This window comes from Pan paniscus, chromosome 17 (genome assembly GCF_029289425.2).
Source record: "Pan paniscus chromosome 17, NHGRI_mPanPan1-v2.0_pri, whole genome shotgun sequence".
Classification (NCBI taxonomy): domain Eukaryota; kingdom Metazoa; phylum Chordata; class Mammalia; order Primates; family Hominidae; genus Pan; species Pan paniscus.
The window spans coordinates 94010966-94038908 of record NC_073266.2 but is presented as its reverse complement, the minus strand read 5'-3'; the positions used below and the strand labels follow the sequence as shown (position 1 = coordinate 94038908).

The following is a 27943-nucleotide window of genomic DNA, read 5'->3' as shown; positions in this document are numbered from 1 at the left end:
GTTGGGGGGAGCGAGCGGATGGGGGTGTGGAGGGCCGGGGCCGGGGCCGGGGAGGGGGGCGGGTCCGGTCCGGAACTGGGGTCTGCGCGGGGCTCCGGGCCGGGGCAGGCGGGGGTCCGCGCGGCGGCGTGGACCGGGCTCCGGGGGCCGAGGCGCGGCGGAGGCCAGGTAATTGGTTTCTATTTTAAACTTCACTTTGTTCTGGCGGAGGTGGGGCGGTGGGAAAGGCGTGGCCCCGAGGACGATTACATAAGTGTTCACACCTGAACCGGTCCTGCGCCCGCGAGCGGATTTGGGGTGGGAGTTGGCGGTGGGCACCCGGGCTTGGGGCGCCTCGCGAGGGGCTGCTGCGTGGGGGTTTTGTGTTCTGCGTGTGTGACCTCACAGTGTCTCGGCGGTAAAGAGGCCGGGGATGGCTCTGTGGACTGCCTGGAAAAGCCCAGATGTGCCCGTGGGCGTTGGGCTGGGCTTCCAGGGGTGTCCCCTGCGTAACAAAGGACGGAGCCCTCGGACCCTCCGGTCCGCTCGTCGTGCTGACTTAACCAGCAAGTCACAAAAGGAACTTTAGTGGGGATCCTACTTACACATACAGCAGAAAGGCATTGCCCCCGTCAGCCTGCCATGCAGTTTCAAATCCTGATTGAAGGTAATTTAAAAGCTGAGTGATGTACGTTCACCATGGGGCTATGGAGTAAATACTATTAAAGAAAATGACCCGAGTAGATGCAACGGTGGCTAGCCTCCCAAAAGGAGCTTTTCCAGCTTATTTTAAAAAGCACCTTATTAATGTGATTGAAGTATTTTGGTTTAGGGATGTGTTACTTAAAAGAGCTAGGCATGCATGTTATTTGATAGGATACTGGCTACTGCCATGTAAAATAAAAAGAGCTCATTTTATCATTTGTTCCAGCTTCATTTTCACTTGCATTCTTTGATTATGTCGTCAGGTAACTGTTATTTATATTTACACAGACCAGCCAGAATTAAATATGCCACATAACACTATTGTGCATGGGTCTGAGAACCCCTCGCCCCCCCTTAGTAAAATTGGAGAGTGAAGTTGCGTAGGAGCCTGCCGTGGTGTCAGGGGTTTGAGAGTTGGGTTACTTGTAGGAGGACGTCTTTAGTTTCACAGGAGTGACCCCCATGGCCATCTTGAATGGGCTCTGGGATGAACTGAATTCTGTGTAAGACTCACAAATATTTTGGTAATTGAATTTGAATTTTGGTGTGTTAAGGCACAAGCATGTCTAATGTTTTTCTTAATTCATTAGTAGGGCTTTGTTTTCTTACATTTGCTAATTTGAATATACTGAAACACCAGAGCGCATTAACCTTCTAGAAACATAATAATCCCGGTGGATCTGTAATAAAACTAACCAAGAGGAGTGGGGATGCCTCGCTAGAATGAAACACAACACCAAAATAGCAGGTTTAGTAGGTACAGCTTTCAACAATGCAGAGAGATGGGAGTTCTGCCTATTTTTATTTCTGAAAGCTTTTGTTTATTAGAATAATCTTTCCAGATGGCTTAATATCCTGAAATACACTAGATCAAGAACTTTAACTTTGAGAAATGTGTCTGCTATGAATTGTTGACACCCTGAGAATAGTTTACCTCACCAATGTTTTCCCATTGTTATCTGTAAACAACCTTCAGAGTCTACTAATTTAGAGATTTTATTTTTCCTGGAACCCTGAAGTCCTACATTTCTAACTTTTTTTTTTTTTTTTTAAGATGTTGTCCCAGAGACCAAAATTGACTGAAGGGAATGAGAGAGGTCTTTGAAAACAGGTCACAATGTGAAAAGCACTTTGTCTCCACTTTCATAAATGAAACTTTTAATTCCATTTACCTAACTTCCCCCTGCAAGGAGATATTTGAGTTTTATAAGTGAAGCATTTGATGTGATTAAGTTTAGCAACGTATGTGAAAAAGGAAAGGAGACTTCTGTAAAGAATACTTTGAAATGAGGTATACTCCAACAGATGGTTTTCAGTCTTACCAAATGGGGAAAAATGATAATGTGACCTAGCAATTTACGTAGAGTTTAGTCATGGATTATTCTTGAAAAACCAGTACTCAGTGTATTGGGTCGTTGTGGATTTTTATTTATTCATTTTCCAGAATACGTATTGGTCTTATTTATAATTTAAGAGAAGGAATCTTTTAAAAAGAATTTGGTGGGAGTGGTTGTAAGTCTGACTGGAGACTGTGTTTAGAGTTTCAGCTGCATTATACCTTAATGCTGTAGAGATAGAGACTGAAATATAAGCTCACTGCATTCTGCAGCAGGGAGCTTGTCCAAACGTGTGCACTTTCCTGTATAATATGCTTGTTTAAGTGTTGAAGACATGCATTATTGTTTTTTACTCTATTTTGATTTAGGGGGAAAGGACTTCTGTTAATTACCTAATTAAAAGTGGTATTTCGCTTATTACTAGATTTCCAACTGAAGAAGGCATTGCTATTAAATGTGCAGGAAACACGTATCAGCTTTCTCTTTGGTTTTCAGCTGGCCAAATTTAACTGGAGATGTGTAACTTTCTCAGTGATAGACATGGATTTAATTATTAGTAATAGAACTGTAATGGAAGAAAGTTAAATTTATTTGATTAGGTATCTGCATTATAAATGTTTGAACTTGGAAGTCACATTTCTTCAAAAGCAGACATCTTTCATGCTGTTAATGTTTATACATTTTAGTGCTTGGATAAAGCTATTCTGACACACTCAATTAGTTCTTTCAAAAATGCATCTCTTTGCTGTCCCGACCCCTCCCCCTCAAAAGTTTTAGAAGCTGTGGGAAAAGTTCAGTTGTCTATCTTGCTGAACGTAGTCCAAGGAATACCCGTGGGTTTGTTCACTGCTCGGGGAGCTGGACGTGTGCCGCTCTGACTTCCTTTGCACATCCTTGCTTCCCTGAATTTGCATTTATTGCCTAACTAGCATCCCGCAAAAAGGCCTTTCCTGGCTGCCTGCGAATTGGCACCTTGGAGCTTCACTTCCAGCATTGTTAATGGCTAAACGTGAAGGACTAATTTTATTACTGTATTTAGCTCACAGGGCCTTGGAAGCGGCCCCTACTCTGTTGTTGGGAACTGCATCTCATTTAGAGTTGGATTTTTCAAGTGAATTGTAGTGTCAGGCTGTGCATCCGTTGTGGGGTCTGAGTGGGTGATGGTTGGAATACATCTCCCCGTGTATGAGAGGCACCGAGGGATGTGGAGGTTCTCGGAGGCAGATGGAGGTGGGGGCTGTGGATAAGCCTCTGTTTGTGCAGCAGTGATTATTTGGTTGTTCGACTGTTTGGTTAGGTTCCCTTTGGGCTGGTGGCTAACTGGTGGCATGAGCTGACAGTGTAGCTGTTCCCTTCTTCTCCCTCCCCTCCTGGGGGCTCTCATCCTCAGTCCTGCCACCTGACTGGCCGAAAGTGTAGTGGCAGCAGCCTATTACGGGAATGTATCTAGGGGCCATAGAGGAGACAGCATTTTTCAAATTCAAGCCCTGGCCTCAGTTTTCTCTGGTCCCAGGAACCAGTGAGTTTGGGAGTGGGGCAGGACATTCTCTTTGATAGAGGAATGACCTCTGCCCTCAGTTAAGACCACCCTCCCACCCACCATTGGATGAGAACTATCAAAATCGTTCGATTTTCAGGAATTTTGAAAAGGCACAAACCTATTGTAAGAAAAGAATCATGTCAAATGTTTACATTTATGAATAATTAATAAAATTAACCTTATGGGAGTAGGAGGAAGAAAGAACTTTTACTATGACTTTAGAATGTCTCCTGTTCTTTAAAAAGTATCTTTATTTTAAAATTAATTTTTCTAACTGAAGAATATTTTAGGGGAATGACTTAAATAGCTATAAGGAAGGATATATTTATAGGGGCTATAAATGCATCATTTGTATTTGAAATTTCTAGCATCCACTACAGTGTATGAAGTGTATTTTAGATGGACTGGTAAAAACCAGCAGTTGCAACTGTCTGTTTTGCATTCCTTATGCTCTGCATCTGGCCACACGTGACTTGAACAGCTGAAGCTTCTCTTTCCAAAGCTAGAGCCATCATCGTATTTATGTCTAGCCTGAGATGTTTTCCAATGGTATACATTCGAATTGTAAAGAAGTGTAATTTGTGGCTCTCAACATGCCTTAAAAGTCATTTCCAAAAAAGATCTGGCATTTAATCTTTAATTCAAATGGTACTGAAAATTACAAAGCAGGAGTAATTAGAAATGCAACTATTTTTAGAAAGCAAACATGTAAATATATGTTAAGTGATGACTAAAACACAAGCAGGAGAGTAGGAAAAATTATTTAAAAGACAACTATAGTAGGTTTAGATACATCTTACCATATACTGTATTTTAACTCTGTGTTAATTCTGGTAGATTTACTTCGTATTCCTGTTTCTGTACCTTCCTCCCGAACCTTGGTCAGGAAGTAAGTAAAGTCTATAGAATCTCAGAATTTACTGGGCCGAGAAGAGATATATATCGTATGTAATTGTGAAATTCAGACAGTTCCTCAACTGAGTGGTGAAAATGGGATGAAATCTTAGTGTGTTTTGTTATCTTCAAGGCAGAGGGAATCTGGTGTTTTTTTTTTTTTTCCTTCAAAACCAGGTAGACAACGTCTCTCACCGCCCTGGGGAGTTGCTGGTGCCGGCTCAGCCTCCAGGATACAGCTGTCCTGTTATTTTCTTGCTTTTTTAGGAGATGGTGTGCGTAGAGGAAGATGTGGTGTTAGTTTTCAGGACACAGTTAAAGACAGGCTTAAAAAATCAAGGTTCTCTATTAAAACTATAATTTCTTGTTAATGGCTAAGAATTAAAATTTTTTCAGCGCTATTAACACTTGAAGAACTCTCTAATCCCCCACTCTTCCCATGTGAAAGTAAAGGACATTTGTTTAGGAATTTTTTTCTTTGTTTCAGAAAAGGGCAACATGTGTCTGTCTTTGCCATATGGTACTATTTAACCTATATTGCATGAGCTGACAAGACGCTGTGTTTGGGCATTGATTTATTTTAGCATTCGAGAATGTTCTTTGAAATTTAGTACAGTAAATGATGCATTGAAAGTTGTACAGAATGGTCGTTTGTGGCTTTAGCAGATTCTTTCTCAGTTGATACTTAAGGGTGTAGTGAACAAGTTTCACTTTTTTTCCACCGATACAATTTTTGTGAGAAATAGTTTGCCATTCCATGCTGAGTGACTGTTAATTCAGGAAAACACAGACTTGAATATGAGTAGTTAAGATTTCTGGGGGTCACAAATAAGGCTAAGAGCTGGGCAGGTCAGAAAGAGAAGATTCACTGTTTAGTTCCTGATTATTCTGGTGATTTTAACCTACAGCAAAAAAGTATGTTTATTATTATTATTATTATTATTATTTTTGTCAAAAAGACTCAGCTTTTGTCCCCATCTTTTTTTTTTTTTTTTTAAAGAAATGAGTTAATGAACAAATGGACAATCCTATTTAATAGTTCCCCTGAGCTTCTGTGGTGCGGCCCTGGAATTATCTACAGGCAGAACTGAGATGTTTTCACTTAGGCTGTGTTTTGTTTACACATGCTGGTTTGGGTTTTTGGGTAGACCTGTGTTGAATTCACAGGGTGGCTCTTATGCCATGTTGCAGGAGTTTATTAGTATGGAACGCCACAGAAGATTCCACCTCCATTTTTAACATTCTGTATGGCTGTCGAGTCGACACCAAAGCAAATGTGTCTCCAGATACCTCTCTCTCGTTGTCTCAGTCTTGTTGGCTTTAATCATCCTGTTTTCTCTGTTTTACGGAAGAAGTAAACAAATTTCTACTTATCCACATGTGTGTCCCCAAAGCAAGGCATATGTGGACTGAAAGGTAGGCTGGGGCTTTGCTTCGAGAACGTGAGCGAAGAGCGTGTGAGTGCACGTTGCCTTTGGTGATGCATCATTTATATTGACATTATCAGTGACACAGACAGAACATTTTTATGCCAGTTTGAGAAAATACCATCATTCACATTGATAATCATATTCCCCCCAGATTTAGATTAATCATTTCAAAGCTTTTCATGTCTTTAGCATGACCATTAGCATAATGATGATAATTTGTCCTTTTGAGTAACACCAAGCATAATTTAAATTAACGTTATTGTGTTGGGTGCAGTGCAACCCCAGGTGCTCAAGTGGCTTCCTTTTTTCAAAAATGGCTTTTTACTTTTTAAAATGAGAGGCAAGCAAGACGATCTCATTCCTAAAACCAACTCGAAAAATAAAACAGTGTTAATAAATAAGTGAATTCCTAATGTAAAAGTGCTTGCCGTAGCAATGTAAACTTGGGGACAATTCTGTAGAGTCATGGGATTAGTGGTTTAGTGGTAGGATTAAAATTAGCCTCAGCAAATTACCCTGGTGACAGAAAAGCAGAATCTGTTAATGGTGTTACAGGAAGATTGGCTTATCAGTTATTTTCTAGGTTGATGAAAGATTATGGGCTGCTAAGAATTTGAACTTTAGAAAGTAAGGTTGATTTTCCTAATATTTACATATTTTAAAGTATAGGTATTGATTAAAAAGAAAGTTATTACAGTTAGAATTTGGGATTTTATATGTGTGTGGGAGATGATTTACAAACCAGGTTTTTTGCTTAGCTGTGAACATTTAAGGGGGCCGTCGAGAGTGTGTGTTTTAGGCAATCCTTAAATCCCGTCCAGGGGAATAGTAGACCATTTTGGAAAGCATTTTAGATGTTTTGGACCCACGAAAACTCCATTTAGATTCCTACAAGGTGGTAGGTGATGAAACTGCACCTTCTTGGCCCGAGCAGGGTCAGGGCGGCCGCCATTTTAGAGTATGGTTTTGTATCGTTAGGAGTGTTACATTGACTTGGTGTAATGACCGTGAAGGAAAGCATTTGCTTTCATGATTGTTTATGTTTTTTTGTAAACTTACATTATTTGTATTTGGACTTGTTTTAGAAGGTTAATATAGACAATCATATATGTGTTATAACTGCAGGAAACTTGGAGATGATTTTTGAGTGAATCCTGATATTTTAGAGGTACTGAAATGCAGAAAGATTTAATAACTGAGCCAACGCCACAGGAATGGTCAGAGCTCAAATCCAGGCATCCTGATTCCCAGCTTAGCCTTTTTCTCCATACGCTGTGCTGAATGCACAGCATAAGGAGAGGTGAAAGGCCACTCTGAAAAGGAACTTGGTAAGCGTGTTGTCATGCTGAGTTAGCACTGCCAAGTGTGGACCTGGCAAATAACCAGGTGTTTAGGGCAGTGTAGGGAGAGCCCCCCTTCAGCTTTGCTTGGATGCTTAGAGCTTGCTCCACAGAGAAGAAACATGTTGAGTAAATGTTTGCGTCTTTCCACGGGGATGTCGTGCGAGTTGGGCACTGGACCAGTTGTTGCTGTCTGAGGCTGCTGTCACATGGCAGCGCTCAAGGAGGAACGTGGAAAATCTGGTCACCAAAGACCAGGCAGCTGTCTGCGCAGATTCCCAGCCCCGCAGTAGGTGCCAGGATACAGGTTTTCTTGCGAAACGCAATGGTTATCACCAATAGTAACATTTTTATAAGAGAGTAAATACAGAGTGTAAGTGACCAACGTGGGATATAGAAAATCCTAAAAGAAAAAAGTCACCAAAAAATCATAGGGAAAGGGGTCGGAGAAGACCAGGTCAGTTCTGATAGACGCCTGGGCCCTGAGACTCACCTTCTTAAGCCAGGAAGATGAAATGCGGGTGGGCCAGCTGACGGGGGACATTTGGCACTCATGGGTTCTCAGTGTGGTGCGGCAGATGACCCGTGACAGACAGATGCCGATGACGGACAGATGCTGATGACGGACAGATGCCGAGAGGGAGCTTCCCACAGGAGTGGGCAGGGAGGCGGCAGAGACAGAGTGGATCATGGCAGGTGCTTTCCTCTGAGCTCAGCTTTGGTGCCAGTGGACAAGATGGCCACTAAGAGGAGGTGTTGGGGACCCCAGAGAGCTGAACCCAGGAAAGTGTGCATTCTCCTCCTTTCTTTCCAATGGTCAGGTTGGCTGGCTTGAGCTGTGTCTGCCCCGGGTTGCTGTCTGGACCTTTGCAGATTATTAAACACCTCCTGGAGGAGGCTCCACCACGCCTGCCTTCTCCAGCAAAGCAGGCAGCTGGGCCAGGGAGCAGGTAGTTTTTCTTTGTTGTGCAAGAGCCGCTTAAGAAACAGTGGCCTTTTGCATTCTCAACATGAGCAAACATAGCCAACACCCTAGATTTCTTTTCTTAAGAGGAAAAAAATTAGTAAATTCAGAATTTTTTTTCTTTTCTTAAGAAGATAGTACTGAGTACTCTTCATTATTTACCCGAACCTATATGCTAGGTGATTTTGCTACCTTTCTAGACATTTCTCAAAATAGGACCAATATAAATGAAGAAATGCAAAGACTTATTTAATCAGTGTAGTCATTTATGGACTTCATCCTGTAGGCCGTGGTGTGAGGATTTTTGCAGGCTCGTTTGAGTATCTGGTCATTGAAATCTCACTATTTGTATGTTGGTAATAATAGTTTGCTTGTTTCTGCCTATTTCATTGCATGAGAGAATGAAGTGTGCACGTAAGGTCACACGTTTGATACAGACAGATGCTCTCTAACTTACGACAGGGCTGCCTTCCCAGAAACCCATCCTAAGTTGAAGATACTTTTAAGTCGGAAATGCGTTTAATACCCTTCAGTCTACTGAACATGGTAACATAGCCTCACCTACCTTAAATGCGCTTGGAATGGGTAAATGTTAGCCGACAGTTGGGCAGGAGCACCTGGCAGCGCAGGTTGCCGTGAAGTACCGATGTCCACCCTGGAGATCGCGGGGCTGCCACTGCCGGGCCTGTGGAGGGAGCAGCTCACTGCTTTCTGCTGACTGCCTGTGGCTTCCTCACCTGGTAAAGTTGAAAAAGTGTAAGTCAAACTTTCCTAAGTTGGGGACCATCTACAGTAAAATACAAACAAAAATAAAGAACGGGCAATGGAATAATAGGTCGTGATAAGGGGAAAAGCTGGATCACATATGTACGTCTTAGGATTCCCTCCCGTTGGTAGATGTGAACCAAAACTTAGGATGTGAGCTTTCTGGCACCTAAAACAGAAAAGCAAAACATGGCCGTTGATGTGTTGCACTGACTCTCAGGAAAAAAAGGCATCAGTTCTCCCATGAAGGAAAAGCTTCTTTTAGCATTAGCGCTAAAGTCAACTTCTAAACGTTGACTTTAATACTGGTTGTTTTAATACAGGCTGTATATTCTTACATAGACAGTGCCTTCAATAACATTCTTAAGGCAAAAGCTATTGTAGCTTTTGGAAAGTAGTTCCTCGTAGCTACTTTGGTACAAAAAGCCAAGGGCATAAAAACAAAATAAAAGGTATTGAGAGCTACTTTTTGAATTACTATGACAGTATGATGTAAGTTATCAACATTACTATTTCCCATTAAATTAATAGAAATTTTATTTTCATTACTAATGACTTACGAACTTGAATCAAATTGGGCAAATGCCTCAATAACTAGTTCCCTAAATAAATAGCCCACCAGTACTCATTTCCTTTCAACAAACATTGATCAAGTGCCTACTATGAACAGAGCATTATTCCGAGTTCTTTATATGTGTTATTTAATATGCACAGGTCTTAGGAAACAGGTAGTAATTCCCACCCCCTTTTACCCGAGAGGACACTGAGGCCTGCACAGGTGAGTAACTTCATCAAAGTCCCACAGCCAGGTTATTAAGCAGCTCACCTTTTGGGCCATCCCCTTGAGTGTCCGACCCTGGTCATGCTTGTTACCCTGTGTGGAGTTCATTTCATTTTGGTCCGAGCCATTTGGGATTATGTAGCTTTAGAGATGACACTATGGGAGACCAGTGTCCCTCCACCCTTCCTCTTTCTAGATGGCTGGGGTTTCTGAAGCATCATCCAAGAGGGGGTTGGGACAGGCTGTCTGCCTCTTTGGGGTCCCCAGCCTGTCTGTGGGCCTGCTCTGTTCTGAAAATAAGCAACAATTTTGAGTCATCCATCACAAATGAGAAACTTAAGAGAGTGATCTGAAGAGAATTTGATGCCAGAAAAATTCCTGGGTCAGCTGTAGCCATCCCAGTGAGCTGGTGGGACTTGGTCCCGTCCTGCCTCTGACCAGGCTCAGTGGCCTTGGATCCTAGGTCAGCTCATGTGCAGTTCCCATGAAGCCCAGAGGGGCTTGAGCCACACCCTCCTCAGCTCAGAAACCTGGGTCTGTATTTGCAAAACTCCAGGGCAGGGGTCAGCAAACGTTTTCCCTAAAGGACCAGATAGTATTTGATAGACCTGCCTCACAGCTTGAGAGCAGCCCGAGGCAGCCTGGCAGGGAAGAGATGGACTTCATGGGCACTTGACATTCGAGTTCCATGCCATTCACATGTCACACAATACTCTTCTTTTGATTTTGTTTTTAATCCCAACCATTTTAAAATGTAAAAACCAGCCGGGTGCGGTGGCCCACACCTGTAATCCCAGCATTTTGGGAGGCTGAGGTGGGCGGATCACTTGAGGTCAGGAGTTTGAGACCAGCCTGGCCAACATGGCAAAACCCCATCTCTACTAAAAATACAAAATTAACTGAGCGTGGTGGCGGGTGCCTGTAATCCCAGCTACTTGGGAGACTGAGGCAGGAGAATTGCTTCAATCCGGGAGATGGAGGTTGTAGTGAGCTGAGATCACACCACTGCACTCCAGTCTGGGTGACAGAGCAAGACTCCGTCTCAAAAAAAAAAAAAAAAATGTGTGTGTGTGTGTGTGTGTGTATGTGTATATGTGTGTGTGTATGTGTATATGTGTGTGTGTATATATATGTAAAAACCAGCCTTAGCTCACTGGCTGTACAAAAACAGGTGGTAGGAAGAGTTTGGCCCGCGGGCCTGTAGTTCGCTAACCCAGCATTCAAGGGCAGTTTTGCCCAGGAGAAGTACCATGTACGCTATGTCTGTCACTTTACGTTTTCTAGTGATCACATCAAGAGAGGTAAAAGGAAACACGTAAAATTAATGTTAATGATAGTTTTATTTAACCCAGTGTATCCAAAATCCAAAATGTTAAACGTGTAGATGACAAGAATTACTACTAAGTTTTTTTTTGTTCTTTTTTTTTTTTTTACACAAAATCTTCAGTGCTCCACGTGCATTTTACCTTCCCAGCCCATCCCAGTTTGGGCCAGCCCCACTTGGCAGCCTTATAGGATGGCACAGCTCTAGGGGCGCCCCACCACAAACCGCGGCCTGGTGCCAGGGTTGAGTTAGAAATCTCCAGGCAGGTTCCTCTGTTTCTGATTTCTGCTATTTGTTTTCAAACCAGGACACTAAGGGAAGGTACATTACTTTAAAACTGTCTCTGGGGGATCCCAGCAGTTTAAGGGGAAAGGGCTCTTTTTTAATAACCTCAGGCTCTGTCCCAAGTGCCACAGTGGTGAAGTGTCAGGGTCCTGGGTGTGGAGGGGAGGCGTCTCTTCGGGAGACCACAGGGCAGCCAGGAGGCCAAGGGCCTGACCCTGCCAAAGTCTGCCCCTCTGCACACTCTTGGAACAGAGAGCCCCTGTATTGGTATTTCCCATGTTCCCTGCACCTAGGTCTCCACTTCCAGTGCAGCATTTGATAACTCAGATTTATTAGTTTCAGCATTGTGGGTCTGCAGGAAGGAATCTTGGTGTGGCTGTGAATCTAGTTCCACATGTGGTGTGACTTCTGGCCCGTTACGAACGCCTGTGCGTCTTCCCTCCATCTGTGGGGTGAAAGGGGAAGCCAGCCTGCCCCAGGGGTTAGGAGAGGACCGTGCCCCAGGGACACCTTTGGACAATGGGGAGCTGGAACCCTGTGCAAAGGATCACTCACAGAGCAGGCAGAATTGCAGATGCAGACTGACTTGCCGGGAGAATTTCAGAAAACAGAAGGAAATCATGATGGATTGAGTTTATTCTTTTCCCGAACAATTTCTGTTGTGGCTTGCTGAGAGAATGTGGCCCGTGTTCACAGGGACGTTCTGTTCCTTAGCAGCAAGAGCTGGAACGACTGTGGACCATTTTACCTGCCCTGTAGGTCCAAGTCAAGGCCCCTTTTATTCAAACATCCCGAAGTCATGTGACTCTTAAAACCGCACCAATGGACTTGGTGGACAGACTGAGGTATCCTGATGATGATTGTTCCAGGTCTGTTCTGAGAAGGAACAAAAAGGTTTTCTCTTCCCCAGTGGATCTTTTTTTTTTTTTTTGGACAGAATCTCACTCTGTCACCCAGGCTGGAGTGCAGTGGCATGATCTCGGCTCACTGCAACCTCCGCCTCCCAGGTTCAAATGATTCTTGTGCCTCAGTCTCCCGAGTAGCTGGGATTACAGGCGCACACAACCATGCCCAGCTAAGTTTTGTATTTTTAGTGGAGATGGGGTTTTGCCATGTTGGCCAGGCTGGTCTTGAACTCCTGACCTCAAGGGATCTGCCTGTTTCGGCCTCTTACAGTGCTGGGATTACAGGTCTGAGCCACCATGCCCAGCCCCACAGTGGATCTCTTAAGTGAAAAGCTGCAAATGTAAGCATTTTAATAAACTTTGATACAGAACTGAGAGTGTACTCAAAGTGTGTTTGAAATGCACTCATTTTTCGCTTTGCTAGAAAAAGTTTTTCTGCTTTTGAAGTTTTGGATCATGAATGTATATATATTCTCTATGTCATCTAATAATAATTTTACATTCAGCCTATAAACTGTGTAAGGGATTTGTTATTCCTATTTTTTGTAGATTAAAAAATTGTTTATTTTAGAAAAGAGATAATTGTGATATAATTCATTTAGGTAGATGTTATTTGTATTGTATATTAAACCTTAAACCTTTTTTTTCATAATTTGCTGCATTTTAGTTTTGCCAACCTCTTAATATAAACAAGTTTACAAAACCTAGAAACTCTTAACTTTGCTTAGGGTTGAGGAATACCTGGAGTGAAAACCTCAGACAAAGTTGATTTATTTCATACATCATTATTGTACTGGTAGAATAGCAACAAAATGCCCTTCCTGTTGAAGAATGAATGTTTTATTGACATGATGGTTTTACATACTTCTCCTCTCTGCAATCTTCATCGATGAATTTGTCACTCTCTTTATGAATCTGTCACTCTCTCATTTGTCCTGAAAATCTGTAATATAGTTGTTGGAGTAGAAGTTAGTACACTTTCTGCTCTCCACCAGAGTTTACAAAAACACTTTAAGTTAGGGGCTTTTCACTTAGGAGATCCATTCGTGGGAAAGATAACCTCCTTTTCCCTTCAGAATAGATCTGGAACAAAGTGTATTTCATCAGCCGTTTTTAAGTAGGTCATTTACATATAATAATTAAAAAATGGATAACAATACTGGTTCAGAAAAGCTGTTTCTCAGAAGGAAGAGTGAAGTAACTCAAAGCAAACCAAACTCCTTTAAGAAGATGCTTCTTAAAGCATCTTCTTAAAGGAGATGAGAATTAAATGCAGTGTAATGAGTTTGCATTCCTTCGTTTCAGCAGGTTTTTTTGTGTTGTTTGTGTCTTATTCCCATGCTATTGGGAATTACAGTGAGATAAAAAGGAACCCTTTACAGTGGGTCATTTTGTGAGTGCTTGAGAATGTGTGGGGTGGTTTGGAAGCCAAGTGGAAGGGAAAATGTAGGGGGTTTAAAGTATAAAATTGCAAGAGAATCACATTTTGTTGGTGTATTTAAAAGTGCCACAAAGTAAGCACAGAAACCTGACCTTGTTTTTCCCCGGACAGAACGAATCTCGCCTCTTGTCCCATGTGTCTCAAGACTGCTCTCCAACTCAGTTTTGTCACATTTTCAAGGCTAAGGCAGAGTTAAATTGCTTCCTCATTGTGGGGCTGGGTCCTGTTCTTGGAGGTGACACTTCAGGTTACCTGTTATTCCTGCTTATGGATCTGATGTTCAGAGCAGCAAGTTTATTACTTTCACGGAGGGTCAGTTTTCGTGCTTGCTATATTAGTCACTGAAATGCTTCTTTTGATAGGTCAGATGATATTGAAACAAACTAGAATTCTGTTTCCTGTCTGACTTGTGGAATTGCAGTATCAGTGTTCAGAAAACTTACCAGACTTTTGAACGTAAGATCGACTAGCATTCAAGTAGAATTACAAAGTCCAAATGATGTGACTCAGCTGGGATAAAAAGTGCTGTTTTATCTTTTTTCTGTTTCAGTGACTCAGCAAAAACAGTGCTTTGGACATACGCAAATGTAGGCAAACGAATATTTCTGCATAAAGGGAAAATGTAGACCTTTACTTTTAGGACGACTGTTTGTTAGTGGGCCAGCCCAAAATTCTTTTCAGAGTTTCACAAATCCACCTGAGTCTCCACAAGTGCAATTTCATCTGTGGGTTCTTCTCTTGAAAGTGATTAAGCCTCTGTAGCAAGTCACCCCGCACCGGCATACATCTGGGGGGCTCAGGAGCTTAGGCTGTTTCTATCCAGTCATGTGAAATTTATAGTTGTTCAGTTGCCTACGGTTCACCTAGTCAGGTGGGACCTCAGTATTACAATAAATGAAGGTGTTCTGATTAAAACATCCCTTTCTTAGACAAACCATGACTGGTTTTGGAGGTTAGTGGAAAACTGACAGAAAACTACAAGCTTACGTTTAATCGCTTGGCAGAATTTCTTTCATATTCATTTGACCACTGTTTAATATGCTTTAAGATGTCTGAAGTTGGAGCTTAGAATGTACACTGTGTCCTACTTTTAATGAGAGGAATTGCAGTAGCTGAGCACAATCCTATTCCCTGTCCTGCAACTCCTGGATGTGGACACTTTTTTTGCTGGGAAGTGAGTTGATCTGAATGTCATTCTTCCAGGGAATTAATATGAAGCTACCCATTTTAATTACTGAACCAGAATAAAACATTGACAACTGGCACTGAAGGCCTTACTGTTTGTTTATCTTGTATAAGGGGATCAAGATAGACAGAGGCACTTTGCTTTTAAGACATATACAGTGATTTTTCACAAAATGGTGTGAACATTTAGCACCTTTCTTTTCATACTATAAAAGGAGATGATGATTGTGGAACTCACTGCAGATAACTCATTACTTGGTTTTCCAGCCACAAATTTGTGTGGGTAATTTAGTTAGAGCCAAATACTTAGGGCAACATTCTCCTTGCCCAAATTAAACCATTTCTTTTCAGATAATGGTACAAAGTGCATAGTTTATACACGACAAAGTCTTCATCATCTTGGCCATCGAAATATTTACAATCGAAAGAGGAAATTGCATTTTGAGGAAAAAGTGTGTGAGACATTTCACAACATGAGAGTAAGTTTATTTTATGCAAGCTACTATTGAGCGCCTGCTCTATGCCAGTCACTGTATTAGGCATTTCAATACATTCGCTTGGTGAATGTAGTAAGATCTTGAAATATATACATTTTAAAGAATTTAAAATGGTACAATGTTCTGTGAGTTTTTCTGCAACTAATTTTTTTTAAATTTTGCATAACATTTCAGTGTATTCTCTTTAAGGCATGTGTAGGGTACTGTTGTGTGTACACACCCTCAGTGATTTCCAGATGCCCAGTGCCCAGAGCATGGACCCACTGGCACAGATTTGGTCTGTGAGCAGCCAGCAGGAGGTGCCCGTGTGTGCCAGCTGGCTGCCGCCCTGTGGAGCCGCCTTTCTTTGTCCTGTCTCCTGTTGGACATTTGGGCTGCTATCAGCTTTCTCTTAGCGTGCAGGGAACTTTACTAATATACAAGTTTGTGCACTTGTGGGAATGTTTCTCTAGGATAAGTTCCCCGAGGTGGAATTTTGGGGATGGAGGGGCATTTTAATTGACAGATACTGCCAAATTTACCAACAAAGATAAAGTACCATTTTACGTTCCCTGCAAAACTCAATGCTTTCTCTTTGTCAGTGCTTGATACTATCAGTCGTTTAAGTCTTGGCCAACTTAATAGAGGAAAATACCATTGCATTTAAAAATCGTAAGTGATTATGAGGATTTCTTAATGTTTATTGCTCATTTTATCTCTCTTGTGAATCACCTGTTACTTCGTCACATTATCCAGTGAAGTTATTCATGATTTGTTGATTTATAAGAACATTTTGTTTATTGGGGATAATAGTCTTTTGCTGATGAGTTACAAATATCTTTTTGGGTAACTTGTTTTGTATCTTCCGTCACATATGTTTTCCAGATACAGCAACATTCAGGTAGCCTATATATGAGTTGTTTCTTAAAATGTGTGAAAGATTTCAGGTGTGGACTTGACTCATCTCTCACATTTGGGTAGGTGGAGGAGAGAGCTCTGGTTTCTTGCTTAAATATTGGTCTGTTTACTTTTTTTGTCCCTGAGTGAATTTTGGACAGTTAGATTTTATTAGAAAATTATATTTTTCATCCATATTAACAAGTGTATTAACCTAGAGTTTGAAAAACATTGTATGATTTTTTAAAATTTTCCTTCTGTCTGTGGTTATTAGACCTAATTCCCCCCAACCTCTTTTTTCTTCTTGATTAGGCCAGCTAGTTATTTATCTCATTCATTGGCGTTATCATAGAGCCAATTACTGATTTTGTGAATCAGTTTTACTGTAGTTTTTCTTATTTATTGTTACTCTTTAAAATTCAAATTTAAGGGTTTTATTATATTTTGTTACTGCTTGAATTGAATATTTATTTTCAATTATTGTAGCAAGTAATTGAATTTTATTTTAGCTTTCTTGTGTACCATAAATTTTGACACTGGTACTTTGAAGAGAGTTTGCAGTTTCACTTTGATTTCTTCTTTGTTTCAGGAGTTGTTACAGAGAGTTTAGAATTTTCCAAATGGCTGAACTTCTATGAGTGTTGTTTTTGTTTTTGCTTGTTGTTAATTTTTAGTGTCATGGTACTGTATTATGGAGCTCCTGGGACCTGCACTGTTTCGAATTTATGGAACTTTTAGAGCCTTCCTTGTGGTTAATATGGAGGCATAATGTTCTATTGCCAATTTAGCAAAATAGCAAATTGTGGAGTGTGATACTCATATATTAGATAAGCCTTACTTTATTTTTCAGGCTGTCTGTTTCTTATTACTTTTGCTTACTTAATCTGCTATGCTTACGAGAGATTTGCCAATTCTTCCAGATCATTTTTCTCTGTTTGTCTTTTCAGGTATTCACTGTAGCTGTTTCTAAATGCATTTTATTCTGTGTTTGTGTTATTCTGTGTTATTTGACTTAAAACTGTAATATAACTACAGCTGGGGGAGGAGTGCTTTCCTGTAATCCCACTTCTTGGGAGGCTGAGGCAGGAGGATTGCTTGAGCCCAGGAGTTTGAGGCCAGCCTGGGCAACACAGAGTAAGACCCTGTCTCAAAAAGCCACACACACACACACACACACACACACACACACACACACACACACACACACACAAACAAAAACAACCAACAACCCAGTATTAGGACAATTACATCTTTGTGAGTTCTACTTTACCCTTTATGATTATAAGATAGCTACTTTTTTTTTTTTTGGAGATGGAGTCTCACCCTGTTGCTCAGGCTGGAGTGCAGTGGTGCAATCTCAGCTCACTGCAAGCTCCACCTCCAGGGTTCACGCCATCCTCTTGCCTCAGCCTCCCAAGTAGCTGGGACTACAGGCACCCACCACCAAGCCTGGATAATTTTTTGTATTTTTAGTAGAGACGGGGTTTCACCGTGTTAGCCAGGATGGTCTCCATCTCCTGACCTCGTGATCCGCCCGCCTTGGCCTCCCAAAGTGCTGTGATTACAGGCGTGAGCCACCGCACCCAGCCAACTACTTTTGTTTAATTGCCTTTTTTGACCACACATTAAACTTTTAATGGTATATTTTTCCATGTTGCTTTTGTTTGTACTTTTCTGATACATTTTTCTCTACGTGTCTAGCTTTTCCGAGTTCCTCAGTCATAGGTGTTTTTTTTTTTTTTTTTTTTTTTTTTGCGGAGAGCAAATAGTCAATTTAATTTTTAACCCTATCATGGAGTCTTTTTTTAAATAAGTGAGTTTATTCCATTAATATTTATTTCTGAAACTGACTTACTTGGTCTTCTTTCCTAATTAAAGAAAAAAAAACTTTTGTGCTTCCTCGCTTTTTCTTTTCTCTTTATTGGAATATGAATTATATTTCTTGTCCTTTAATTATTAAAATCAGAAAGCATATAGAAAGTATATAATGCTTTTGCTTCCACTAGTGGCGGTATTTATAATGTTTTCTTAAAGCTGTATTTCTTAATGTATCAACATCAGTAGTAATACAATTTGACTTCCCCTTTGGGAAAGAAGTTAGAACACTTCTATTACCTTCCTCTTCTTTCCCCATCTCCTCCCCCTCCCCACATTGCTATTGTCATTCCTTTTTTGGCTGTTGTTTTTTAGTCTATTAGTGTTAATTTTTTATTTTTACATGACATAGTTTTTATTTCAAGACATGTAAGGATCGCATGTTTATTTTATGTGTAGATCACAGTTATTTGGATGTAATTCTATTTATATTTATTTCCTTGCTTACTGGATTTAGTGATCATTGCCGGATTTTATTATTGCTTTTTCTGCCTGTGAGGCCTTCATTTGGAGCCGTCCTGTTTGACCGGATGACCTTTCCAGGTTGCTCTTAAAGGACTCTGGTGAGGACACTGGTCCTTATGGAGGAGCTAGCCTGAGCTAGGTGAGAATCCAAGCAGCAGAAAAGTGGGTCAGAGCCCAGGAGAGCTAAGGAAATTTCATATTGCTGAAGCCAGAGGTGCATACACCTGTGTGTTCATGCGTGTGAGTGCACGTGTCGCAAGTGCATATGTGTGTAAGTGTGCCTGAGTGTACGTGTGTATACAGACACATACATGCATATGTGAATATACACACGTGTAAGTGCGCCTGTGTATAGGTGCACGTTTGCAAGTGTGCCCGTGTAGTGAGCCTGTGCAAATGCACACACACATGTGCAAGTGTCTGTGCACATGCCTGTCAGGGATGGCAGGGGTGTCTGGGTGGTAGCCAAGAGCTGATGTTTGAGAAGCCGTTAAAGACCACATCATCTTGACTGTGAATTGTCTTGAGGAATATGGACTCCGTCCCAAGGGCAATGGGAAGAGATGTTGTGGAGGGTCCCTCAGCCAATCTGCAGCAGGGAGGAAGCGTCACAGGCCAGGGACACTGACCAAGGGACCGGCAGGAGGTTTCTGAAGGGAAGATGGTTTGATGGTTCAGAACAGGAAGAGGATGGAGCTCTGGGCTAGATTTGTGACTGAGAAACTGGAGCAGAGTGCCCTGATTCTGACTTGGTTCATGCTGGAAGGTCTAGAGTCTGTAAGACTTGGTCCATCCACTGGATGCGTTGAGAGGGAGGGAGGGTGCAGGCAGCTGTTGTATCCTGGGTAGGACCCTGCAGGGACACAGTCCTAGTGGGCGTGATGTCCTGGAGCGAGACATCCAGGGTAGACTGTTCGGGTGGGGCCGGAGTCCCAGAACGGCTTCCATCTGCTGTGGGTGTCTTGGGGACACCTGCAGTAAGATAGGGATCTTAGGGTGTTTAGCCTCCACGGACTGGCAGCATGACTGCGTGCTGGACCCGGCTCCTGGGGGAAGTCGGCTCCAATTCTGGGATCTCCCGTTCAGCGATGTGACAGGATCTAGCGTGGCCCCGACTGGTGCCTGGCTGAGGCCCAGCTGTCCTGTGTGGAGTGTTTCCACCAGTGGTGGCCTCTGGACACCAGAAATGCTGTTCACATGGGCCCACCGCAGGTCAGAGAACTTCTGAACTGGAAAAGGCCTCCCAATTTGTCCATTACAAATGACACATTTCACAGATGGGAAAAACGAGGGCCAAAGAAGAGAATGACCCATCTAAGGCCACATGTCTGACCAGAGAAATGAGAGTTGGCCCAGGAATCAGTCCGTGTCTGGGGTCGATTCCGTCTCTTGCCAGGTGTTAGAGGTGATTCAAGAGCTGCAGCAATCCGTTCTGTCACCTTTTTCGGGAAGAAAGTAAGGCGGAAAAGTCCCTGAAATAATATGTCTTTTTTTTTTCCGTGTGGAGGATGTGGAGGGTTTGCTCAGTATGGTAATCATCTGAACGGATATGCCAGATATGCATACTTTTAGAATTATTCCTGACAAGTTTTTCATAATACCATCTTTATCTGTGTTTCTTGTTTCTTCTGCCCAACAGATTGGTGAGGAATACTGTAAATCATATTTTTGATGTAGGTAAAAGAAAGTATCTGAAAGGTGTTTTTAAAAAATTAATCCACTTACAAAAATATCTTTGAAGAAAGAAAACTGCCTAGGAAGGAGAAAGGAATAGAAAAGAAATTTAAAAAATCAGGTTTTTGTGGAACCATTTTCCTTTTTTTTTCCCTCAGGCTCCCGAGTAGCTGGGACTACGGGCGCCTGCCACCACGCCAGGCTAATTTTTGTTGTATTTTTAGTAGAGACGGGGTTTCCCTGTGTTAGCCAGGATGGTCTTGATCTCCTGACCTCGTGATCCGCCCGCCTCGACCTCCCAAAGTGCTGGGATTACAGGCGATAGCCACCGCGCCCAGCCTTGTGGCACCGTTTTTAAGTGCAGGGCAAGCCTTACAGTATGTAGGGATTTATAGAAAATCATAGATAAGAAGTCCTTAATGAATTAGGGTAGAACTTCAGTGCTTTTGGCCAAGGGTGGTCGTAAAATGTTTGTAACAAAAATCAAATGGAGTAAAATTCTCAGAATAAACCAGAGAGCACAGAATAGGGTTCGTATGGAATTTCCAGCCAGGAAGAAGCAGAGCATTCCAAAGCTCATTTATATAAGGGCTCCTTGGATCAGAACAGTGCAGTGTCCGCTAAATGTTGCGTGTAAGATACCTTCAGCTTGGAATTTCTTAAGCAGTTAGTGCAGAAAGAGTAGCTCTGTTAAAGCATACTTGTGTTGGGTAGAAATGTTCCCTTCATGGAACTTTTCTCTATATATATGAATTAGAATTGTATCCTGACCACTTGTGATTTGTTCCAGATCTAAGTTAAAAGTTGGGGGGAAAACGCCAAGCAAAGGGAAACTGCACATTGGTTGGCTCAGATAACTCAGCAGTTAACATGAATTGTCAAAGCCGGGTAATCCACAGACGGGCGGTTCCAAATCTGAGAACGTGAAAACTGGCTCTCTCATCTAGAAAAATGTGTTTTGGTTTGTTTTGTTTTTAAACAGTTTATGGATTCTGGTGATGACCTCTGACATCCTTATTTGGGATAATACCATTTAAAGATGAACATATTTCATGCAGTTTTAACAGTAGATTATTTACTTAACAATGCCTTATAAATATTATCTCATTTGTATTTTGTAATGATTTCCTGAGTACAATTTTAAAGCATTTCAAATGATTTTGAGCATTTAAAACCTATACTTTTTGTTTTGTGTTTTTTATTGTGATAAAATATATGTAACATAAAGTTTACCATTTTAGCTATTTTTAAGTGTACAGTTCAGTGCCTGTATTGGTTTTTTATAATAAATGAATATTAGTTGAAAGATACATGAGGCAGCTCTGTCTGCTTTTCTGAGTACAGTGGTTTAACCTTTCAGATTCGAGGACTTTCTAACGGAAGAAGATAAAAATAGAAAATGAAGTTTTGATTTAATCCCAACATTAAATTATATTTTTAAAAATATTAAATTTTTTACTCAGAAGACTAAAGTTACCATACTTTCTTTAATCTAAAAAGTGAGTCTCCTCCCTTATCCCAACCCGGTAATTTTTAATTTCTTCTTACACTGAAAGAAAGCTCTTTTATCCTGAATGCAGTAGTGGAAACTATTACTAGGTCTTTGGTTATTTCAATGTAGAAACAAAAATATGTAACCTAAAATCATGAGTGCCTTCTTTTAACTGTCCATTTTGTGGAATGTATACATTCAGAGATATTTATTAAAACTTATTTTTAAAAAGCCCTCTAAATATAAAGATATAATGAGTGTGGCTTTTTTAGTAATATAAAAAATAGGACTGCAAATCCTTAATAATCATATGTTTGGGGTGTAATTTTGGACTGGTGATTTCACCACACTGCACAGTTGACTAATTTTATATTTTGCTGGGAGAAGGCAAAAACTTTCTTCCAGTAAAGGGAACATTCGCACACCCTGATTTGACTACCTCGGTTATTTATATTCAGGCGTACAGAGCTAAACATGTAGAAACATCATGACTTCATTACAAAAACCAAAACTATTCAAGAATGAACGTTAAATGCCTTTAAAATCGGGCTGGGAAGTTGGAGACATTAGAACTCTTCAGACCTGGAGGCTCTCCCCAAGTGCTTCTTTGTAGCAGTGTGGTTTAGCGGTTCAGGACCTTCCATTGTTGAAGGACATATAATATACAGTGGAGTGATCAATAAAGTCCTTGCAACAAACACTCTTTGAGGACTAAACAAGGAACTGATGGGGAAGATGGCTCAGCATTTTAAGTTACTCTTCTCAAGTGACAGTTTTCAGGGGTGTCAATTTTTTGGCTTCCCTCGGCCACACTGGAAGAAGAGGAACTGTCTTGGACCACACATAAAAGATACTAACACGGCCGGGCGCGTTGGCTCATACCTGTAATCACACTTTGGGAGGCCGAGGTGGGTAGATCACTTGAGCTCAGGAGTCTGAGACCAGCCTGGCTGACATGGCGAAACCTCGTCTCTACAAAAAATAGAAAAAAAAATTAGCTGAGTGTGGTGGTGCACACCTGTAGTCCCAGCTACTAGGGAGGCCAAGCTGGGAGGATCGCTTTAGCCTGGAAGGCCGAGGTTGCAGTGAGCCAAGGTTGCACCACTGCACTCCAGCCTGGGCGACAGTGAGACCCTGTCTCAAAAAAAAAAAAAAGACACTAATGATAGCTGATGAGCCTAAAACAAAAAACAAAAAGCAGCAAAAAACCTCGTAATGTTTAAGAAAGGTTATGAATTTGTGTTGGGCTGCCGCGGGTTGGACAAGCTTGGACTTTAAATTGTCCAGAGAGCGAGTGTGATTGTTTTTCTTACTAAACGAGCACGGGGCTGCTCCAAATCACAAGTATTGTAGGACACTGCCAATCCTAATTTTGATATCTCTAATTTCAGATAAACATAAAAAACACATTGCTGTGTACATAGAGAGCAGAAGTTCTCTATTTCTCAACCTTTTTGATCCATCAGAGCCAGAGAATCTCCTGGGATGCCTTGAGTGGCCTGAAGTGGTCAGTTCACAGATAGGCACGGGCTGGCTGGGGTGTGTTGGCTGCTGCAGGGAGTCCCGCAAGGCCGTCCGTCGCGTGCTGTCCGTGGGGAGGTCTGGAATACGCCGCAGCTACTCTTTGCTTGCAAGGCTGCCTGGGATGACAGTGGGAGTTAGCAGTCAGCAGATAGTTGAAGCACTCATTTCTGTCCTTCGTTTATTACTTTATACTTATATGTAGCTGCCCTGAGGGGGATGGGATGCATGTAGTTATTCGATAACTGGACTTGAATTTATTTGGTAAAAATAACTCAGGAATCGAACGGGCTTACAGTTTGAACATGCCTGCAAATGCAGGAAATTGCTAAACTTCTGCTTTGAAAATGAGGCAGCCCATGTAGATTGCAACATGTTTTTGAGGTGTGGCCTTTGAGTGGGCTGGGGCTGTTGTCTTTCTCAAGATCCCAGTTAGGAAGGAGCAGCAGGGACTCCGCTCTGGTTTGGACCTCCCCACCACCAGCCTCCGAAGCCTTGTCCCCTCCTTGACTGAGCACTTACTTGCAGCCTCCGGGAAAGCCCAGCATCTGTGGATGCTGTAATTCCAGCACTGCCCCCGAGGTGTGCTTAACATCTAGTTAGGGCGAGAGAGATCTCAGGGCAGAGCGTTTGCCCAAATCATTTCCTCTCTGGGACAAGAGACACGCAGGACTTCCTGCCAGCCCAGAGGGGCTGTGAGCTGCAGGTTCCGAGAGACACGCAGGACTTCCTGCCAACCCAGAGGGGCTGTGAGCTGCAGGTTCCGAGAGACACGCAGGACTTCCTGCCAGCCCAGAGGGGCTGTGAGCTGCAGGTTCAGCGAGGCCACGGCTGCCTCTGCCTGATTTTACTTCCCAGAGGCCAGCGTCTCCTGGGTTTTGCCTCTCTGGGGCCCCCCTGCCTCCCAGGGCCCTTTGCCTGCACCTGTGGGTGGTCCTTCCCTGTGAGGCTGCAGAACCAGGGTCCTGCCCCAGGGCATCCCTTCCCATGTTTGCTCCCCACATTCACAGCCCGTGGCATCACCACCATAGACTCCAGGTCCTGGTGATATCCTGGTGGAGGGACTTCTGTGTCATCCTGTCTCCTGTTGCATCAGCTGTGCGTGTCCCAGCAGGGGTGGCCCCTGTGCATGTCCAGGGTCCCTTCTCTACTTTTCCAGCCCCCACTGTAGGCACGTGTCCCCACTGGGTGTCTTCCCTCACACCCATCCCAGGCTTGGCAGGCAGGCACCACTGCGTCCTGTGTGCCACGCTGTCTAGAGAGCCTGTCCACAGAGCGCCTTTCTCCTTGACTAGATCTCCTGGAGATGCGCGGCCCCGGCACCTGCATGGAGCACTTGGGTCCGGCCGTGCCAGCCAAGTAGCCTCTTTGGTGTCCCTGCCGTCCCACCTGGCTTGGTCCTTGTGGGCCTCACAGATGCTGGTAGCCTGGTGAGCGTGCAGAGCCTCGGCCTCCGTGCCAGCATCCCCGTCCACATGGCAGCATGGGTGCACCATTATGGGAGTGGGGAACTGACAGAGAGACCTGAATGCTGTTCTCAAGGGGCAGGAGGTCCTGAGACTCCCAAGGGAACGGAGTCTCTGGTGCAAGAGCCCTCCCTGTACCCCTGCCTGCCTGGAGAAGTGGAGAGCGAGGTGGCCGCCCGGGTGGGATGGAGTCCGTCTGTGAGAAGCACCCTAGGAGTAAACCCAGTAATTAGTGTCGTAAATCAAATCTCTCCCAGAGCCTGAATTAACATCACTCCCAAGGGAACGTGATGGTTTCCAGTATGGCTTAGACTGTCACCCAGGGACATTAGAAGTAGGGGGAAGAAACAGTTGATCATCAGAAAATGCATCGAGAGGACTGCTTGGGGCCTCTTTAAATTGAAAATGGTGTGTCTTTGCCCAGCAGAAGTTTGAACTTGGAAGTGTGTTGAACAGAAGGGTTTGGGCGCAGTCTAGGCGTTCCTGGGATTTTGCCTTTGCTGTCCCAGGAGCCCATCTGGGAGCCTGTGCTGCGCTCGGGTCCTTCTCCCAAGTCCCTGCTGGTCCCTGATGGCTCCTTGGTCCATCTCTGTTTTCGTGACCATCACACTTCTGAGGAGGACTGGCCGGGTGTTTTGTGGAACCCATAAGCTCCAGGTCCTGGTGACGTCCTGGTGCAGGGACTTCTGTGCCCTCAGTTTGGGTTCTGGCGTGTTTTCTGATTGGTTTAGCCCAGGGTAATCGTTCCCGGGAGGAAGACCCGCAGGGGAGAGGCCCTTCTCATCGCAGCACATCAGGGGTTGGTCTTGTAAACCTTTACTCGTATTTTCGCCTCTTTCCAGCCCTGCCTTTGTCTGTTACTGGTTAATACATCTGAAAGTAAAGGTATAAAGTTTCTTCCCTGTCTGTCCCTCCATCCCGGAGCATTTCTCCGTGTGCTGTCCAAGGACGCCGCAGGGTCAGCCTTTCTCAGACACAGATTGGTCCCCTTGGCCCAAAGGAAATAGATTTTTAAAAAGGCCTCTTTCTCCTTTGAGTTTCCTTGGCTAGAGAATCTCTCCTCTTCTGCTGTCGAAGAGTAAGATCTTTTCTGTTTCTTCTGCCCTGTTCCACCTGTAACTGCCAAAACTGAAGCTGGTGTCCAGGGGCAGGAAAGCATCTCTGGACGCGCATAACCCGAAACCTTGGTCTCAACCCCTGTGGCCTGTCGAAGAGGGGAAACTAAGCCAGAAAATAGCTTGTGCTTAGTTTAAAAAACTGACACATGTTGAAGACACGATGTCCAGCAGATAGTGTGGATGACCACGCCATTTTGGTGTACGATGCATGCCAGCCTTGAGCTGCGCGGCGAGCCCTGGGCCCTGGCACCTCTGGAGCCTCTCCTCTGGTGGCTCCCCTCGAGGTTGCCTGAAGGTGAGGAGGGTGCAGCTGCCCTCATCGGATGCACGGCTGTATCCCTGGGGTCGCATTCCAGTAGTTTCTCTGCATCACTAAAGATACTGGGGCTCTAGCATCCATTCCCACTTGGGCTCCTCCAACCGCGTAAGGCTCCCATGATACATCCCCCACCCTTCAAAAGATGCCTTGACTAAATCATGAAAAAAAGGAGACTTTTTAACCTTTCCATAAGTGAGATGGCCAGGCTGGGGGTGCCAGGGAGGCCCTGCAAGTCCAGGAGCCACTGTCCCCTATCACTGCGCATCACCCTGCCTTTCCACATAGGTCTGGGGGCTCTGCACCTTTGTCTCCATGACTCTTGGGGTTTCCCAGTGATGGTTCTGAGATTTCTGAATGCCAGCTTGAGACAGCAAAGGCCCCAGTCATGCCAAGCTATGTGTGAGTCCCACTTTTTATTTTTGAGGCTGAGTCTCACTCTGTCGCCCAGCCTGGAGTGCAGTGGTATGATCTCGACTCACTGCAACCTGCGCCTCCTGGGTTCAAGCGATTCTTCTACCTCAGCCTCCCGAGTAACTGGGACTACAGGCACACGCCACCACATGCCACGTTTTTAATGTACCTTTAGTACATTAAAAATTTTTAAAGTACTAAATTTTTTTTTTGTATTTTTAGTACAGACGGGGTTTTACCATGTTGGCCAGGCTGGTCTTGAACTCCTGACCTCAAGTGATCCACCCACCTCAGCCTCCCAAAGTGCTGGGATGACAGGTGTGAGCACCCGCGCCCGGCCTTGAGTCCCACTTCTGAGACTGTAGATGGAGAAACATCGCGTGATGCTGTAAAGAACGGGAAGTGATGGGGAGATCTTGTTTCGGTGGATCTTCTTCTGTCTTTTTTCCTTTTGAAAAGTGTGTGTAATTCAGGACTGAGAACATAAGCTTTCAAGCACTGCTTATTGCTCATGCAGTGGAAATAGTTTATTATGAATACTTTGCAAGTGTCCGTTTTAAAGCTCGCTGTCAAATCTCTTTGGAATGACTTTAAAGTCTAGTGAGAGCTGTGCCACACCCTGAAACATTTGGGGATTCCGTGGTCCCAGGTATAAGTGGGACACCGATTTCAGTGGGCACGTTTGCGTTGCGGTCACAGACTGGCTCCCTAGTGCCCTGGTGTGTTTTGTAAACTCAGATGCTGCGGAGGAGGTGAGTAGGTGGCGCCCCACAGACCCATCCCCAAGAAGAGCGAGAGCCACCCAGGGGCCTGGCATTTCTGGTGGTCGGCGGTGTGATGCGCACACCAAGCGCAGTCCATGCCAGGAGCTCAGGGCATATGCATAGCAGGTGTTCCCTGGTGACATTTTGATAGGCTGGATTGATAACTAAATGCAGATTGTTCCGCTGCTACAGTTAGGCGGCGTCCTGGTTGCCTCCGCTGCTGCGTTTGTGCTGTGACTGTTGAATGCTTCTCCTGCTCCTGGCGGCCCCTCACAGATGTGGGAAGTCCTATTAGAAACCACACTGTGTGGGATTTTCCCAGCAGCCCCACTTGGGGTGATTTAATTCATTCTGAAAATACCTACGGTAGCCCCAAAACGTCCTTGGGCATTGTTTTAATTTTTCTTAAAGAGAAGCAGTGGCAAATGGTTCTTAAAAACATAATTAGATGAATACTAAACTTTTCCTCATTTCAGAATCCGAGAGAGGCCGAGTGGAGTTCGGTCCTTCTCTGAACAGTTTTAGCTGAGAGTACCAGCATCCAACTGGGAGCGTTGTCATTGCATTTCCACATTCCCAGGAAAGCCCAG

At 43.5% G+C, this 27943-nt stretch overlaps 1 protein-coding gene across 22 annotated transcripts in view; it reads left to right on the top strand.

Moving 5' to 3' along the window:
• Nucleotides 1-27943, top strand: part of ZNF516 (zinc finger protein 516) — a 142256-nt gene that overhangs the window by 5081 nt on the left and 109232 nt on the right. For 5 of the 22 annotated variants that reach the window (XM_034944075.3, XM_063597379.1, XM_063597374.1 and 2 more), the window contains exon 2: nucleotides 27830-27943. The exons of 13 other annotated variants lie outside the window; for them this stretch is intronic. The gene's annotated coding sequence lies outside the window, so the exon portion shown is untranslated. Of the gene's footprint in view, nucleotides 1-195 lie in introns of those variants that run through there. 4 more of the 22 variants (XM_063597373.1, XM_063597381.1, XR_010110181.1 and 1 more) reach the window with 4 other exon arrangements.